We start from the raw sequence: 18,967 nt of genomic DNA on the forward strand, positions 1-18,967 counted from the left end.
CTGAGAATGATGATTTCCAATTTCATCCATGTCCCTACAAAGGACGTGAACTCATCATTTTTTATGGCTGCATAGTATTCCATGGTGTATATGTGCCACATTTTCTTAATCCAGTCTATCATTGCTGGACATTTGGGTTGGTTCCAAGTCTTTGCTATTGTGAATAATGCAGCAATAAACATACGTGTGCATGTGTCTTTATAGCAGCATGATTCAATATCATGTAAATGGCCATCCTTCCCAAGGTAATTTACAGATTCAATGCCATCCCCATCAAGCTACCAATGACTTTCTTCACAGAATTGGAAAAAACTACTTTAAAGTTCATATGGAACCAAAAAAGAGCCCGCATCGCCAAGTCAATCCTAAGCCAAAAGAACAAAGCTGGAGGCATCACACTACCTGACTTCAAACTATACTACAAGGCTACAGTAACCAAAACAGCATGGTACTGGTACCAAAACAGAGATATAGATCAATGGAACAGAACAGAGCCGTCAGAAATAATGCCAAATATCTACAAGTATCTGATCTTTGACAAACCTGACAAAAACAAGAAATGGGGAAAGGATTCCCTATTTAATACATGGTGCTGGGAAAACTGGCTAGCCATATGTAGAAAGCTGAAACTGGATCCCTTCCTTACACCTTATACAAAAATCAATTCAAGATGGATTAAAGACTTAAATGTTAGACCTAAAACCATAAAAACCCTAGAAGAAAACCTAGGCATTACCATTCAGGACATAGGCATGGGCAAGGACTTCATGTCTAAAACACCAAAAGCAATGGCAACAAAAGCCAAAATTGACAAATGGGATCTAATTAAACTAAAGAGCTTCTGCACAGCAAAGGAAACTACCATCAGAGTGAACAGGCAACCTACAAAATGGGAGAAAATTTTCGCAACCTACTCATCTGACAAAGGGCTAATATCCAGAATCTACAATGAACTCCAACAAATTTACAAGAAAAAAACAAACAACCCCATCAAAAAGTGGGCAAAGGACATGAACAGACACTTCTCAAAAGAAGACATTTATGCAGCCAAAAAACACATGAAAAGATGCTCATCATCACTGGCCATCAGAGAAATGCAAATGAAAACCACAATGAGATACCATCTCACACCAGTTAGAATGGCAATCATTAAAAAGTCAGGAAACAACAGGTGCTGGAGAGGATGTGGAGAAATAGGAACACTTTTACACTGTTGGTGGGACTGTAAACTAGTTCAACCCTTGTGGAAGTCAGTGTGGCGATTCCTCAGGGATCTAGAACTAGAAATTCCATTCGACCCAGCCATCCCATTACTGGGTATATACCCAAAGGACTATAAATCATGCTGCACTTACCTTTTAAAGAAAAGTAACACTTATCCCCAGTGACACTTAATTCTATAAAATGTATATATTTTCTACATTCTAGTATGTTAGAAGTCTAAATGCATATCTGAATGAAATTAGTTCTTAGAAAATTTATAGTACTCATGAAAATCAGTATAGTAGCAGACAGAAATCATATGGAAATGAATTGTTTAGCTAATTTTGATATTCCAAGTCACAGCTCCAAATTTAGGATGACTAGAAAATCTACCACTAACATGTTAAATCACATGAGTTGGCAAATATAACTTGTGAGATTATTTTTGAGCCATACTCTCTTCTCTCTCACTCTACCCTCATTCCTTAATTTAAGGTTGTATTCGTATCCTTCATTACTATTTTGAATGCCCGTTAGGCTGAATGAGAATAATAATAAAAGGAGCAGAAAAAACCACTAACTAAATCCCATTTTCATTTTTTAAAAACTATCATCTTATGACTGATAAAAATTAAATAGGAAAATTTTCAAAATTGTGAAAGCTAAATAAAACTGAACAGGGATGCATTTCAGTTAGAGGAATGATGATTACCCCATCCTTAATCTTGTTAGTGAACTATTTGTATTCTATTTACTTGTTGGAAACAGAATGGGAGATATTTGTGTCACTTACCTCACTGTGGGTCCTAAAGGAAGAACATGCCAAAAAACGTAATGCAGCTTTATTTCTTCTAAAGTCTTTGCTGGAAAACATTAGGAAGCAAAGCTCATATGGGGTCTGTGCCCAAGGACCAATTTTTCTTCCAAAGATAAAACTCCTCCTGTAATTTGTTTATCAGTCTCTTCAAACATGGTGTCCATTCTCAGCATGCTGCTAAATCAAACTCTTCTTGTCAGTGAATCCAGTATATTTCCGTATCAAATCCAAACAGAAGAAAACAAGATTCTGTATAATTCACTATACATGGAAAATGTAAAAAGGTAAATATGGATCACTAATCACAATAAAAATACATATATCTGGTTTAGGAAATATTGAACCACGACTTGACATAATGCAGTCAATTAAAGCATTTGACATAATTTAGTCAATATGTCAAATATCTTGACATATTATTTCTTTAGTAAACATTGTTTCAAGGAAATAGACAATAAAACTTCTATGAGGTCTTAACTACCTCTTAACAGCAAGATGATACTCCTCTCTTCAAGTAGTAAGAAGAAAGGGATATATTTCTCATAAGTTTTCTTTTTGTGCTCTGCAGCCAATGTCTGCAGCTGACATTGACTACAACAAAATGGCACAAGGTCTAAGCCAAATCCAACCATGACACTAAGAAAACTATCTAGCAGATATTTCTGATTTGGAAAGGAATACAAAATAGTGAGCCCTTTAAGTTCCACTTATTGTTAGATGTTAGTTATTTTGCATTTAAAATACTGTTTCTTGGCTTGATGCGCTGAAGTTTTTAATCAAGTAAAGTTTCAATTTAAATAGAATGGAAATCTGGACTTAGCATGGTTATAGAAGATGTAAATTCTGTTTTGTTGTGGGGCCATGTGAAGCAGGTCATAATAGGTTCTTTCTAGACAAACTATCAGAGAAATTAATGATATATTGTGAAAGTCAATTAGTCATTATGGTTGGGAAGCAACATTCAACAAAAATGAATAGGAAGGAAGACAAAAGGCAACAGTACTTTTAATTCAAGTAAATATTGGAATGGAATTTAGGCAGAAAACTTTTCTGACTAAAAATTCTGTTAATATAATAAAAAGACAAGAAATGTGTAAGAGTACAACGCAAATTATTAGAGAGAGAACATGATATTTCCCCAGAAGATGCTGGTCATTTGTTAAAATATCAATGGGAAAAATAGACGTAGTAGTTTAAAAAATTGGGAGGGAAGAATCAAGAAGTTATCTATTTTATTTTTATTTGATAAGATGTTCATTTCCTGAACTTTCTTTGCATTGCTTTTATTCTCATAACTTACCATAAACATCCTTTCCTCCAATTTGTTAAGTTTTAGAGTAGAGTATTAAATTCCTCAACTTCTGTTGTTTGTTATTCTGATCTAAATCACACCTTTAAATACATGCATGTATTTATTCAAAGACAAAACCTTTATCACATTTTAAAATACATCCTCCTGGACCCAATCAATCAATGTGATTGATTTTTTCCTCTTTAGTGTAATTTCTTTTATTCTCTTCTTCACTGCCCTGATTTCTTTATCACACATATATAAAAACTCCATATTTTACGATCCACAACAGAAACTGTCTCTTTTGGTACTGACATTTTTCTCTACTTTTAATTTTAACAGAGAAATTCTATTAGCTATTTTATTTCCATCAGTTTGTATTCTGTCTCAGGTTTTATCCCACAACAATGAAGTCACAGTCCTTTCTCAAAGGCCATGAGTGACACCCTAACTGCTAAATTTAAAAGGTTACATTGAATTTCAGGTGAATATTTTTTCCTTTGATAATATGCTCTCATTTAAAAATTCCACTTACCTTACCAGTCAGGCCCTCTTCCCCAACAGTCTACCAGATACACTATACTTAAAATAATCACCTTTTTTTGTCAAATATAATATATATAATTTTTAATTTCTTGTCTTTGTTGTTTGTTTGTTTACTGAGACATGGTCTGTCTCTGTTGTCCAAGCTTGAGTGCAGTGGTGTGATCAAGAACTCACTGCAGCCTCAAACTCCCATGCTCAGGTGATATTTCCACATCAGCCTCCTGGTTGACTGTGACTGCATGCCACCCAGTCTATCTAATTTTGGTAGAAACGGAGTCTCTCCCATGTATCCCAGTCTGCACTGGAGTTTCTAGGATCCAGCCATCTGCCTGCCTCAGGCTCCCAAAGTGCTAGCATTGGAGGTGCAATCCACCAGGCCTGGCCAAATATAAGTTACTTCTTAGTCACCCTCTTCCTTGAGCTATTCCTGATGAATTTGCTCTCAATCTCCCAGTTATCTCTTCCTGTAAGATGGATTTCTGAATGGTACTATGAATCCCAAATGGTTATCTCCAGCCAGCCTCTTACCAAAGACCAAATCATATATGACTGTGTTGCACATACTCATGTTTAACAGGCAATTTGGTCTCAAGGCTATGCACTGAATTCAGATGCTCCTTCCAAACAACTTCCCCCAAGTGTATCACATTTCACCTGATAGTAATTACATCCTGTTGCAAAGGCCTAAAACTGTAAGATCATTCTTGACACTTTTCTTTTCATCTCCTCATTTCTATTAATCCTCAAATTCTGCATGTTTTCTTTTTAAAAGAGGTCCGGAACCTAACAACTTTTCCCTATTTTTCCTGCTGTCACCCAGATACAGGTTATCCACATTTCTCATCTGATTAATTCAGCCTCTTTACTGATCTCCCACCTTCCACTATTACAAGTATTACACTATTACCACTATTACAACTAGGTGAAGTATATCTCAGATACTATAACATTAACCATTTTAAAGTACACATTCAGTGATTTGCAGGATATTCCCAATGTTATGCAACTATCACTATTATTTAAATATAGAATGTTGCCCTTACCTTAAAAAGTAACTCCACCTATGAGCATTCAATAGCAGCTTCCCTTTTTCCTAAGTTAAAACCATGGTCTTTATAATGTAACAAACAACCATATATTATTTTCTTCTCATTCTCTTTTGCATATCTTCTTCTACCGTCCTCTTTCTTGTTCAGAGCCTCAGTATATACTATGACTTCAGCGGTTTTGTGCTCCTTGTTGTTTCAAGAAGTTTGCTCAAATCTCCTTTGAGCTTATACTATTCACCTGCTTATAAATGAACCCAAAATCCTTATCCTTCTTACATAAAAATAAAATCACTAGATGTTGTCATTACTTTCCACTAAAGTGAAAATGTAAGTTCCATCAGTACATGGATTTTTCTCTTTGCTCAGGTGAACCTGCATAAACAATAACTAATGCATTCACAGTTAATTTGATCTTTTCTTATTTTATTTTTTTTATTTTTGGCATGTGATTGGGATGTGATTAAATCTTGCTCTGTTGCTCAACCTGGAGTGGCAGGATATCAGTTCACTGCAACCTCTGCCTCTCGGGTTTGAGCAATTCTCCTGAGTCAGCCTCCTGAGTAGCTGGGACCTCAGGCACCTGCCAGCCCAATTGGCAGTGTTTTTTTTTTTTTTTTTTTTTGACATTTTTAATACACACTGAGTTTTGCCATGTTGGATAGCCTGGTCTAAAACTCCTGAAATTGAATGCAATATATTACATAGACAAAGCAATATCTAGTGAGTTTTTAAATTATAAAGCTGTTTTTGCTCATTAATAGTAGTTTACTTTGAAAGTCTATTTTCATTTAGAAAAAAATTATCTCATTTTTGTTTTGTTTGTTTTCGATCAATTAGTTTAATATTTTGTAGCCATCAGGTATATATTTAAATCATTTATGTCAGACAATATTAAATTTAAAATATATGCATTTCTTAAGTGTTCCCTTATACTTGGTGTTGGTCACTAAACTGAGTTTTATTGAATCATATGTTGAAAAATACTGAAAGCTTAGTGTAAAAAGAAGCCGAATTTAAGGGTACAAAGTGTTTATATTTAAAATGTATTCATGAGAAATATTTGAATAAACCAAGCCTTGAAGTTGCTTAACGTTATTTTATTTAAAGTCTAAGAGAAGTATGGCTTTAAAAATCATAATGTGAGAAGAGAAATTTTGAGTGAATTGTATTACTTCTAAATGTCCCCCTCTGTCCAACTAAGTAAGTAGTAATGTTCAAATCTTACACAGAACTGAAACTCAGGGTGGGAAGTCATATAAGTAAATTAACAAATGATAAAATTTAGTTCATTTCAAGAGAAAACTGGGGGTTAAGAATACAATTAACAACACATTCTGTACAGATATTTAATTGGAAAATGGTGAAATTGTATTTGTTTATGTTTTTATCTGTGTGAATGTATTTTCTAGCAAATTGCAGAAGTTTCTAGACAAACTCACTGCTTAAAAGGTCAGATCTTTATTTGTCTTGAGGGATCTATGTAGAAAGAAGAGTTTCCTTTATAAAAACACATATTTTGTTAATTTATTTACAGTTGCATTGACATAGTAAATGTATATAATCAAAAGATATTTTTTTTTTCTTTTATTGTAATTATTATTATTTTCTAAACAAAACATTTTTTAAAAAAACAAACAGATATAATGTCATTAAAATATGGACCTAGGGGTTCTGTAGTTAAATATCGGTATAGTCACTTGAATTGTTGTTAATATCAAAATTTAAAATATTCCTTCCAAAATGGCTGTATTGATAAATGAGTTGTTGTTAATATTAATTTGTCACTTGATGGAAAGGAAAGTGAACAGAATTATTTTCTTACTACAAGCATTATTTTTCCTTCTTATCCCAGGTTGTGAGCACTTTTTGAGTGGGAATATCTGCTCCCTCTTATATCTCACCCACCAGAAAAACTTGTGGGACTCAAAAACACTGGTGCTACTTGTCATATGAATTCTGTGATCCAACAGCCACATATATATGCATATTATATATAATATATAAGCATCTATCATATATTATATAAATTATATATACATATCTATATATAATATATTATATATAGTTTTATATATTATATATAGTTATAAATAATATATGTAACTATATATAATGTAGATAGTTTATTATTTTATATGTATAGTCTTATATATATATATTATATATATAAATAGTTTCCACCAGAAACAGTATTCTTGCAATTGAATGCATAGGTAAAAATATAGACAATGATTTTTCAAAGATGAGAAGCAGAAAAATTAGGTAAATTCTAATTATTAATTACTATTACTTTGAAGATTCGGATAGCAGCTACTGCTTTCTCTCAGAAATTACTGTACTTTAAAAGAATTATGCCGGAAGTTCTTCTTCATAATATGGCTAAAATCTCTGAGATACTATGACTGACATATTTATTTTATCTGTTTCATAAGCTGTGCTTTTTAAAAATTCTCTCTATATTTTTCTCAAATGAGAGCTTTTTCTGCTAAAGAAACCAATTTCTACTTCAAATTATGTTATGGGAACTTGTAAAAAATATTAGTTAAGAATTATCATCAAACTGCCTATGAAAAGTATTCATTTGAAAATAAAGCGGTAAAAAAGTTAGATCATAGTGGCAGGTGACCTATTTAAGATACACCTCCAAATCAGAGAATATGGGATATCTAAATTTTGGTAATGTTTATACTGAAACTCTTTATTATAGTTATGATTTTTTTTTTACTTTTCTGTATAGATAGTGATACAAACTAAATTTAAAAATTAGAATATTTTAAGTGTCGTAAATGGTTCTCCTACAATTTCTTCATTTTTTTCCTTTAAGTGGGCAGAAATCATGTGTCTTTCAGCTACTAGTTTCTCATCACTTATCATTTATAGGATTACAAAATGCACACTTTCTTTCTCTTTGCTAGATCCAGTAAATTATATCATCCAAGCATCACAGTCGTGGTAGCTTTACTTTTATTAGTCTTCATATGGGATGTTCACCAATACTTGGTTAACAGCCACTATTGGAAGAAAAATTGTAATGTAAGTTCTTGTACTATATCCCGTATGACCCGTAGGGTGTTGAATTTAACACATATAGCGATGTTTAGTCATACCAGCAAGAAGCAAATGAAATAGGCAGAATATAAAATTGCAAATTAGATATCTTACTTTTGGACTTGGTTGCTTGTGCTTTATGTTGTCTTGGCAACGTACTGTGGCACGTATATCTGCCTTGTTTCTTTTTCTTTTTTTTTATTATTATACTTTAAATTTTAGGGTACTTGTGCACAATGTGGACGTTAATTACATATGTATACATGTGTCATGCTGGTGTGCTGCACCCATTAACTCAAAATTTAGCATTAGTTATATCTCCTAATGCTATCCCTTCCCCCTTCCCCCACCCCACAACAGTCCCCAGAGTGTGATGTTCCCCTTCCAGTGTCCATGTGTTCTCATTGTTCAATTCCCTTTGTCTATGCAATCAGCTTCTCCAAAGCAGGAAGTGGGTATTGTTTCTTTCTTTGTCACAAACCTAAGACACAATTAAAAGCATGCAGAAGTGTCTTAGATACTTGAAATACAAACTGTATTTTGCTTTATGGCTATAACCATGCTTTGACTTTTGGAGCTTCTGTCTATGCTCGCCTTCCATCCACACCTGAGGTTAATAGGTACATTTATTGAGTGTTAATAATTCTGATGTAATCATGTAAATAATCTTATGTTATTTGGAAAATGCATTATTCTCAAAAGAAGATACTGAATCCTAGAAAGACTAAGTAACTTGTTCCTCAAAATGTACTTATTTCCCCAAAGTTACTCATGGCAGAAGACTCACTTGTCTTTACTCCTGCCAACTTGACCAAACTTTACTATATTACGTCCAGTGTATATTATTATTTTATTGCTCTTTTATAATAACTTTTATGTCAACTCAGTTATAATAGCCCATGTTTGAAATAAGCAATAATCATAAAAATTAAAAAATAAATTAAGTGCTTTTAAAATGAGGAGTATAAACAGTATATCATTTTATTCATTAACTTTTGGTATTTGTTGTAACTTCTGCCCTTGTATTTATAAATTTAAATTAGTGCATTACTGATTTCTTTTGGTCTTTAAGTAAGACAGGAGATAGAAAACAGCACAATGTTAGTGTCCTAAGATGGCTTCAAGACATCTTTGTTCATTTAGCTGTTTACAAACTACAGTCCTATATACCCAAGGAATTTTGGTAACAGTTAAGGTAAATTTTAAGTAAGTGACTATTTCAGTTTTATAAAAACCTCAATATAATAACTAAACATTACTCAGAAAAAGGCTTCATATAAGGGACTTATGTTAAGTCAAAGGTAACATAAAAGACAAGGATTGCGTGTTTTTATTCATATGTGAGAAATAACAAAGTTGATCTCATGGAGGTAGAGAATAGAATGACAGATTATCATAGGCTGTGAAAGATATTGAGCAAACAAATAAGTGAGTGAGTTGATGGGTAAAAATACAGTTAGAAGGAATAGGATCTAAAGTTTGATTGTATAGGAAGGAGAATATTGATATGAATAATTTATTATAGATTTCAAAATAACTAGAAGTTTAGATGTGGAAAGTTGTTTAAACAAATATGTCATAAATGTCCCAAATTATTAATATAGCAATTACCAATATGCTATTTAAAAATTTGATCATAACTCATTGTGTGCATGCATAAAAATGATAGTTCTACTTTGTAAATATGTAAAATTATAATTTACTAATTTAAAAACCAATAAATTATGGTATATTTAAATAAGAAATTTCACTACATCTGACCACTTCTGAATGGTAAAATGCTCTTTCTCTGTACACATTGGGTCTTTGTGATCCAAATTCTGGTTTTAGAAGTACTTTCAACATGTTCTTGGGCAGATGGAGGTCATGGCAGAAAGCCCACACATGCTTCAGCATGAGCTGGAAATTGTGGTCCAGGGCACTCCTGGATGCCATGAAACAATATGCACCATTGGATAGATAATTACTAGCTTGTCTTGCCTTGGTGTTGAGACTGCTTCTTTGACTGAAGACCATATAATAATTATAAATCTTGCAACACCTATAATGTGTTGGGCAAATTAAGGAAATAATCTAATGAGGAAGTGCTCAGAAGACTTCAAAAATGCCATAAAAGATGGCCTTATAGAGTAAAATGTTACCAGGGAAGGAGATGCTCATCCTGTTCAAGAGCAAGTAGTCTGGTAGTTTCTAGCATCAAGTTTGGAACCACCTCAGGATTACTGGATCCCACTCTTAGATGGGCAATGCCCTTTAAAAAGCTCTTGATTAACAACAACAACATGCTTGGTTGATGAATGGAAGTTTCAAGGTGGATGAACAATGTCCTATTGGCAGGCTTTCATAGAGAACAGAAATGTAAAGACAAATTGAAGATGGAATGAGCAAATTAGCTCAATGATTAAACTGCATGCTGTTTTTTTTAAATGAATGATTAAAAACATTAAACCATTAATTTATAGAGGCAAATATTTGAATTCATTAGTAGTAAGTAGTAGTCAATATTCTGGCCATTTGAACAATAGAAAACTGGACTTTCAAGCAGATAGCAGTATGTGACACATGGACTTTCAATAGGCTGAGTCACATCCTGGAATCTGCTTAATAGTAATAATTTAAGTGGTACATTAAAGAAGGATATGTTGGCTTCCATTTGAAGAATCCTCTCCAGGATGATTGGGAGGTTATTAGAACCTGGACAACATGATGCAATCACTTGAGGTAGCAAACTTATAGAGATGCTGCAGTAATGCAGAGATAAGATTAATCTACACATATTTCTCTTACACTCTCTAAGGAACAGAAATTCCAGAATCAAAGTCTAGGCCAGAAGAGAAACATAGACTGCAAACAGCAATAGGCCAAATAGGAAGGGCCATAACATAGTTGGATTACAATGTACCAATATCAGTAGACCTGATGGTATATTTATAGGTCTTGACAAATGTAGATTGTATTTTGCATTCATAGTGGTTGATGCTACTGCTTATGTACTATAAAAAATTAAAAACATAGTATATTCTAACCAATCTGAACAAATTGCTGTTCCTCAAGCTATGCAACACACTTCATATTGTATTGTTTCCCACAATGGGCATTGAGATATTAAATCAAATAAAAAATTATATGAATTATTTAAAATGAGAAGGTGCTTGTATCTTCAGTAAACCCTACATCTAACAACAAAAGCTTTAAAATAATATAGAAATAAACTAGGAGACTTACTGATTTCAAGGAAAATTGTGACTGGCTAGCAAAGCAGTCAGAAATCTTGGCGCAAAGGTACTTGAAGGTACTGTGGATTCTGATAATATGCACTTCACTGGGATTAGATGAAACCAAATTTTAGAAGCATCACTTAATAAATTCTACCACAAAAGTGCCCCAAGCACAAAAATGTAATCTACTATGCTCCACACATTGTGACATATGAAAATTGTTTATATTGGTTTTAATATTTCAGACATTCTATTAAAAATATGTCCATAATCTTTATCTCAACAAGAAATTAAACTATTAAACATTAAATGAGAAGAACGTGTACCATGAAAATCTACTTGTTTTTACATTTTTCCCCACTTTGTATTGTTTCTGGTGATAAAAAATAAGGTTTCTGAGCAATACAGCTGTTATTCTGGGCAACTGCTGTAATTTAGGTAATTTCATCCCTTGGCTACATGAACTTGATGAGAAGTCATGCTATATGTTACAGCACAAGACAGGCTTTAAATGATTAACCTGGCCTGGTGCAATGACTCAGCACCTGTAATCCCAGGACTTTGAGAGACCGAGGTGGGTGGATTGTGAGTTCAGGAGATCCAGACCACCCTGGCTAACACAGTGAAACATGGTCTCTACCAAAAATACAGATGCATGCCTGTAATCCCAGCTACTTCGGAGGATGAGACAGGAGAATCACTTGAACTCCGCAGGTGGAAGTCATAGTGAGCCAAGATCACAACCATTACACTCCAGCCCGGGCAACAATGTGAAACTCTATCAAAAGAGCAAACAAAAGAAAAGAAGAAAGGGAGAAAGAAAGAAAGAAAGAAAGAAAGAAAGAAAGAAAGAAAGAAAGAAAGAAAGAAAGAAAGAAAGAAAGAAAGAAAAAGAAAGAAAGAAGGAAGGAAAGAAGGAAAGACAGAAAGAAAAAGAAAGAAAGGAACAGAAATGGAAAGGGAAAGGAAGAAAAGAGGGAAGAAAAGAGAAAAGAGAAAAGAAAACTGCATTACTCACATTGTGGCTAATCTTCCCAGAATATTTTAACACAAATATTTGTTTTAAATTAGAAGAGCTCATAAATTGATTCTATATATATTTTGCTCAGTATTTGTTTTTTACAGTAAATTTTGTATTAAAGTTGGTAAAATTGTTAAGTTTTACTGCCACTGGAATTTGAGAAAGACTAAATAAATTACTTTATGCTCTTACTGAAATATCACACATTTTTATGAACTAGGACAAGGTTGTACCTAATTACAAAGAAAATATCACAAGGGTAAAATAAAACATGACCCTACTTAAACTATTCTTCTTCCAATCATCTTGCCAAAGCTGTCCTAGAAATTTTGTTTTTAAATTTTCAGTCACAGCTGATGCGTTACAAAATATGTAATAAAATAATAATTGAAGACAATATAAGTAAATCATCAAAATGAGTTTTCAAAAAGAAAATTGTTATTATTATTTAGCCTGTTGATACATAGCACCTGTTGAATGAGGATATAATGGAGCATCTTCTGTTGGGGAGGTCTTATGCCCATCTAAACATCGTGGTCAACTGTCTCCAAATTATAAATATTTAAAAAGATTGACAGTTTGATTATAAAAGTAACTTTATACCTTATATTTTATTTTCTTCATTAGAATAAACTCTTAAGAAATGCAAGAAAGCTGATATGTATAACATTTTTACAATTCCTGCAAATGATTTAGAATTTAGGAAAAAATCTGAATTATTTTAGCTACATAATTTTTAGGCCATTTCACACAAGTTGCTTCCAAAAGGAAACTACTTTTTAAGAACAAACAAACCAATTCTAATCATTTCACAAAATAGATATTTTTAAGGGCAATATTAATACACAAACATTGGCTTATGCATTTAAAAATTACTTTTCTTTTTCCCACATTTATCTGCTGCCTTTTGGAGGCTTCCCCCAGACACCTCATCTGGACAAATTTCTCAAGCATTTGCAAGAGTCATCCTAGCACTATGTGATCTTTCTAAGAAATAACCATTTGATGTTTTATTGTTTTGTACTGGAGGTCACCAATTTTTGTAGGCATATAGAATTGTTTCCAGTATATGGTTTTCTTTCCATTTTCTATATCCACTAAATGACTCAATTTTCTTTTCTCTCTTTTTTTTTTCCCATGTGAAAGCACAAACACAGTCCTTCACTTCTGCAAATTATGCAGCTGAGTTTCCCACATTCGGGGAAATCTCATGTGTCAGCACATCTAGAGTGCCATAGATCGGCCTTTCCCTTGGAAAGCCACCTTCGTGATCATGGTATTTTCTCTGGCAGGGAAGTATCCATTTTCTTTTTAATACTTCCATTAGCCTTTGAAAGAAAATACAAATATAAATGTAATAGAATTTAGAATAATTTTCAGTATCAGCTTAAAATGTTAATTTCAGTCATCCATGATTATTCTCTTCTAAAAAAGTGCTTAATTCTGACATAGGCTTCCACAAAATTATAAGAAAAAACAGTATGATAGACAATGAAATGACTGCCAAATAAACCTACCATACATTTTATGCACTGATATGCTCATTTTTGATAGTGACTCTTAGAGCATTCTATTGTATCTAACAGCCATTCTCGGTCTTCTGGAATTTTATCGTGTGCACTATGAGCTTTAAAAATAAGCAGATGAAAATAACTTATAATATTAGTAGTAGCTAATATTTTACTGTCTAATTGTGCCATTAAGAACAAGTTATTGAGGTAATGTAATTAATATCAGAGTTAGTTTCCTAAGCGGGTAGCATTAGTAAATCAATGTAACAAATAAAAAATCAATTGATGTTAGGATAAATAATTTGCCAATTCTTACAGATTTAGCCAGTTGAGGAGCTAGCTAGCAATCTGTCCCAAACATCTGACCTCTTGGTGTATTACCAATTTAAAATGTTTTGGCTAAATATACTATCCATGCATTACTGCAAACAAATTAAAAGCTGTAATGCTATATTACTTTTCATAGTTCGATTTTTTGTTCTATACTTAGGATTATGCTCCATGGCCCAGGCTGGACCACAGTGACAAGATGATAGGTCATAACTCAATGAGGCCTCACACTCCAGGGTTCAAGGAATACTCCTGCCTCAGCCTTCCAACTACTTGAGATTAGAGAAATGCACCACCATGTCCCACTCACCTCATTATTTTTACTAAATACGAGTAGCATTTTATGACTATCTTTTTAAAGAAAAAGCAAAACTTGCTTGGTGTCCACTCATTTTTCAGAGACAACATTTTAGAATGTAAAGCAAGAATCTCATGATAATAGAACAGCAATATTAATTGGCAGTACAAAATTGATTTCAATTCTGATAGTAAATGAACACACACATGATGAGTAAAGCAATTTTCAATGGCAACAATAAAATTTGCCTGATTTGCTAATGATCAGTCATTTTCTTTCAGAGTGGGCTAAGATGCAACATATTTAAACTGCCAACTGTTTACTGTTCTTAGAAGTCAAAATTAAAAATCCCACACAAAAGACTTCTGTCTTTTTTGACATTAACATGACAGATAAATAAAATAGTTTTTTTCTTTCTACCATGTATCTTACTTAATAAAATAATATTTTATTCCAAGTCAGAGGCCAGGTTTTTTTTCTTTTTGCCATAGGAACATTTATAATATAAATTTCTTTTGAAAAAGGTAATTTTTATAATCTAATTTCAGGTAAAGAATAACATGGATAGGCTTCTTGTAACACTTAAACAGTGCACATTTCATTATCTTATTCTCTTAAAAAATTTCATAAAGTGAAAATCATGTCCTTTGCCACATTATTAATAGTATCAAAAGTTTTCTTGTGAAATTTGGATTAATAAGATCTTTGCCTATATTATTATCTGCTGCCTTGAACAGTGTTGGTACTCAGCAGATGCTGATATATATCTGTTGAATACTGCCTACTAAATAGACTAAATGTTCATTAGACAAAACATTTCAAGCTTATCTTAATAAAGAGAATAATAAATTTATACATGAAACCCACATTAATCCACATCGACTATTTTCCACATTAACCCAACGTGTATACCTTTACTGTAATCACCTCCCTGGATGAGATGAGACTAAGACGTGATTTAGCTTTACTTTAAGCAAATACAAGAAGTTACATAGTAAACAATATATGACTACAAACAATTTTTAAAATGGTATAAATTAATTTCCATCGATAGGAACTCAATGTCTTTCATACAACATTTATTATCTGCTTGAAATCTATGATGGTGGACCAAAGAACAATTAGAAAAATTTAATTGCTAAAATTTAATATTCAGTTGTTTGAAATTTAAAATTAACTTTTGCCTTTAATTATTGTGTTCTACAGCTTCATAATAACTTTATTTTATTATCAGGTTTTCATTGTGCTTATTATAATGTCTATTGAGTGAAAATTGTGTGTTTTTGTGTGGGTATGTGTGTATAGAGCTTCCCGATATATAGTATGATTGTTTCTAGAATCCTATAACAGTAAAACTTTGAATCTCCTGGCAGAGTTGGAACACTAATTCTGGTGCAGTTCTTAGGTTTATTTTACTGCAGATGATGCAACTAAGAATTCTAGAAGAATGCTCAAGATCTGTGTTTAGCATAAACATAGTTCTTTAAAATTATCATTTTTCTTGAAACCAGTCTGGCCACGATTGCGAAACCCCATCTCTTCTAAAAATACAAAAATTAGCTAGGCATGGTGGCGGTCACTTTTAATTCCAGCTACTCAGGAGGCTGATGCAGAGAATTGTTTGAAGCCAGGAGGCGGAGGTTTCAGTGAGCCACGATTCCACTCCTGCACTCCTGCCTGGGTGACTGCGAGAATTCCTCTTACATACAATGCACACACACACACACACACACACACACACAAATAATAGTAATAATAAATAAAAAAGAAAAAACTCTTCTTACATACTGATTAAACTAACTACTTAGAGGCTATGGATTGCTTTTGGATAACTTAATATTGTCTGCCATGATAACATTAACTTTTTTAAAAAGTTTCCATTCTGGGACATTACTTTCTATGACTGTTTTTCATTGTTACTTCTGTAGCAACACATGTATGCTTTCAGATGATTCCAAATTCTGGACATATGTATCCAACTCCCCATTACAATTTTTTATTTGGTGTCCCATATGTTTCTTAAAGACAATCTGCTCAAACGGGTTCATTTTTTTCTATCAGTAAATGGCATTACTATTCTCTTAGCTTATCAAATCACATCCAGGACATAGGTGTTAACATCTCTTTCCTACTCCACTTTCTCAAATATCCAATTGCTAACACCTGCCTATTCTAACTCATTAAGAGCTCATAAATCTGTGCACACATAAGTTCTACATTGCCAGCTTTTCTAATATAGACCACCCACAATCTTTTGCTACAGATAATTTTGAATACTTCCTTCCTGTGGTCTATTGTGAAATTTTCTATGCTATAGCCAGTGAGATGTTACTAATATGTGCCACTTGTTATCCTCTGATGGTTTATCAAGTCACACTGAATATCTCACAAAATTGCTAAAAAGCCAAGTTATGTCAATACTTAGTCTGTACCCACTGTCTACTTAAAAAAAAAAAATCAACTTAACAAAGCAACCCTTTTCAACTGCAAGATGCTTTCTACTCTCCAAATCTAAGTCACATATGGCCTATAATAGGCAGAAGATCACTTTGTATTGTATTTTTTTTTGTTTATTATGATGCTATGTATCCCACCTGGGCTGTTTATTCAGTACAGTATTTTCAAAATAATAATTAAGACAGATTCAAATTATTTTATCTGAAATTCAAAAAGCTCAATTAAGCAAGACTTTTTAAAATAAGATTGGTATGTAAATCTATATCTGATGCAATAAAGACTTAATTGAGAGATGCTGTTTCAGTCTGCATTCATGTACCCTTCACCCTTAAAGGGAATAACCATTTCTCTTATACAAACGTTAATATGTTTGATTCTTGAGTACTTTTGTGAGCCTTACAGGGAATGGTACACAAAGTGATGCAAATGTGTTGACTCAGTTTTCTCAAACGCCATAATTCCTAAAACTTAAAACACAATGCCTAAATGCCTTAAGATGTATAAATGTATACTGAACCTTGGCAATTAAAATTAAACTTAGGTTATATCATAAATCAACCATGTGTTGTGTATGAGCAACTAAAATCTCAAGTTAAATTGTGCAAAACAATTTTTTTGTGAATTCTTAGGTTTGATACTTTTACATTTAAAATAAATATGGTATTTATGTTGTATAATATATGCTCCTACTCTAATAAAATTATCCCAACATCTCAGATGTAGTCAGGCTAGGCTGAGAAAAAGAAAGTACAGAGGTGGTCAGAGCAGGAAGAGTAAAACGTAAAATTTATTTTCTCCTGAAGGTGTATATTAATAATACAAAAAATACTTTCATTACAGAAATGTGTGACCATAGAATTTAATTTTAGATAATTAAATATTTGAGATTTTAACAAGTTACTTAAAATGATTTGCTAATTGTCAGAGTCAATCATTCATATAAATGTGATCTCTAGCTCATCTTGCTGTTGAATGTTAGAGATAAGGCTGATGCATTCTAACCAACTCACACATATTCACAAAATCAACATGGACATGGAGAAGAGAATTAGTGTTTGTAGCAGTGTATTACTTACTAATAAAATTCAACAAGTGTATATGGCTGTGTCATTAGTTGATGGGAGATGGGAAAAATCCACTCGTGGAGGAGGAATATATTTTCTCAATAGTGGCACCTTACATTTATAAACTGTAATGGTTTACTGAAAATGTTTCTTTGATTTACATATGTAAATTAGGGAGCTAATAAATGAGATGACCAAGACTTTAATTATAATTAAAATAAGAAAATTGACTATGATAGAATTTATACTCGGATTTTTTTCCTGGAAAAATCAGATAATACTTTTTATGTGTACATGAGTTTTTTGCAATTAGCATTGTATTCTTGGTGAAACAATAATGTTAGATACGAAAGATTAGAATCTACCATATTTGTAATGCATTCTTATTTAATTTACTTCTTTATTCTTTTCAAAATGACTTAGCCTTGTTTACTTTCATTCTACATATCATTAGAATTATTCTCAGTAGCAATTACTCCATCATTTGTATGCCATTCATGAGCTTCTGCCACCATATATCATGTTTCAGAGCCCCAGGAGGAGGGAGGGCCAACAGTGGCACAAGGGTTGCTTCATACAGTCTGTCACACTTCCTGCTAAATTCAAGCTCTCCATGAATAAAAAGCCTTTCCATAGCCAGAGTTCAGTTTTAAGAAAAAGGCTAACCGCTGAACTTGGAGAGAAGACAAATCTGCATTTGATAACTTATTTAAGAAATATAATGTGTCTGTAGAGGATACAAAGTTACAATTCCACTAATGGGATAGTTAATATTTGTGTTACTTTCTTCACCATTGTGGAAAGCCTACTAGTTGAAGTTAAAACATTCCTTTTTCACACAAGACACAAGCTAACCTTATCCCTGTCAGAGGAAATACTAAGAAGGATTGTACCTTGTCAGAGGGTAAATCAAGACATCTTTATTAGGCCATGTATTTACTTAGTGTCTCCTCTATTACTGAACATTGTTTAGTGATTTACTCTCAAGGAATTTATGTTTGTTTCAAAAAAGTCCTTGCTGCAATGGTCAGACTTAATAAAGCAAATTGTGGCCTCTTGTGGATGTTCACATTCTGTGCAGTCGGTAACTATCTGATTCTATGGAAGCTAACCG

At 32.8% G+C, this 18,967-nt stretch overlaps 1 non-coding gene across 1 annotated transcript; it reads right to left on the reverse strand.

Annotated features, from left to right (window-relative positions):
* Positions 1 to 13,333: 13,333 nt before the first annotated feature.
* On the reverse strand, positions 13,334 to 13,493 carry LOC129053539 (U1 spliceosomal RNA). The gene has a single exon (XR_008518328.1). It is a non-coding gene; the product is annotated as a U1 spliceosomal RNA (small nuclear RNA).
* Positions 13,494 to 18,967: the final 5,474 nt, after the last annotated feature.

This window comes from Pongo abelii, chromosome Y, assembly GCF_028885655.2.
Source record: "Pongo abelii isolate AG06213 chromosome Y, NHGRI_mPonAbe1-v2.0_pri, whole genome shotgun sequence".
Classification (NCBI taxonomy): Eukaryota; Metazoa; Chordata; class Mammalia; order Primates; family Hominidae; genus Pongo; species Pongo abelii.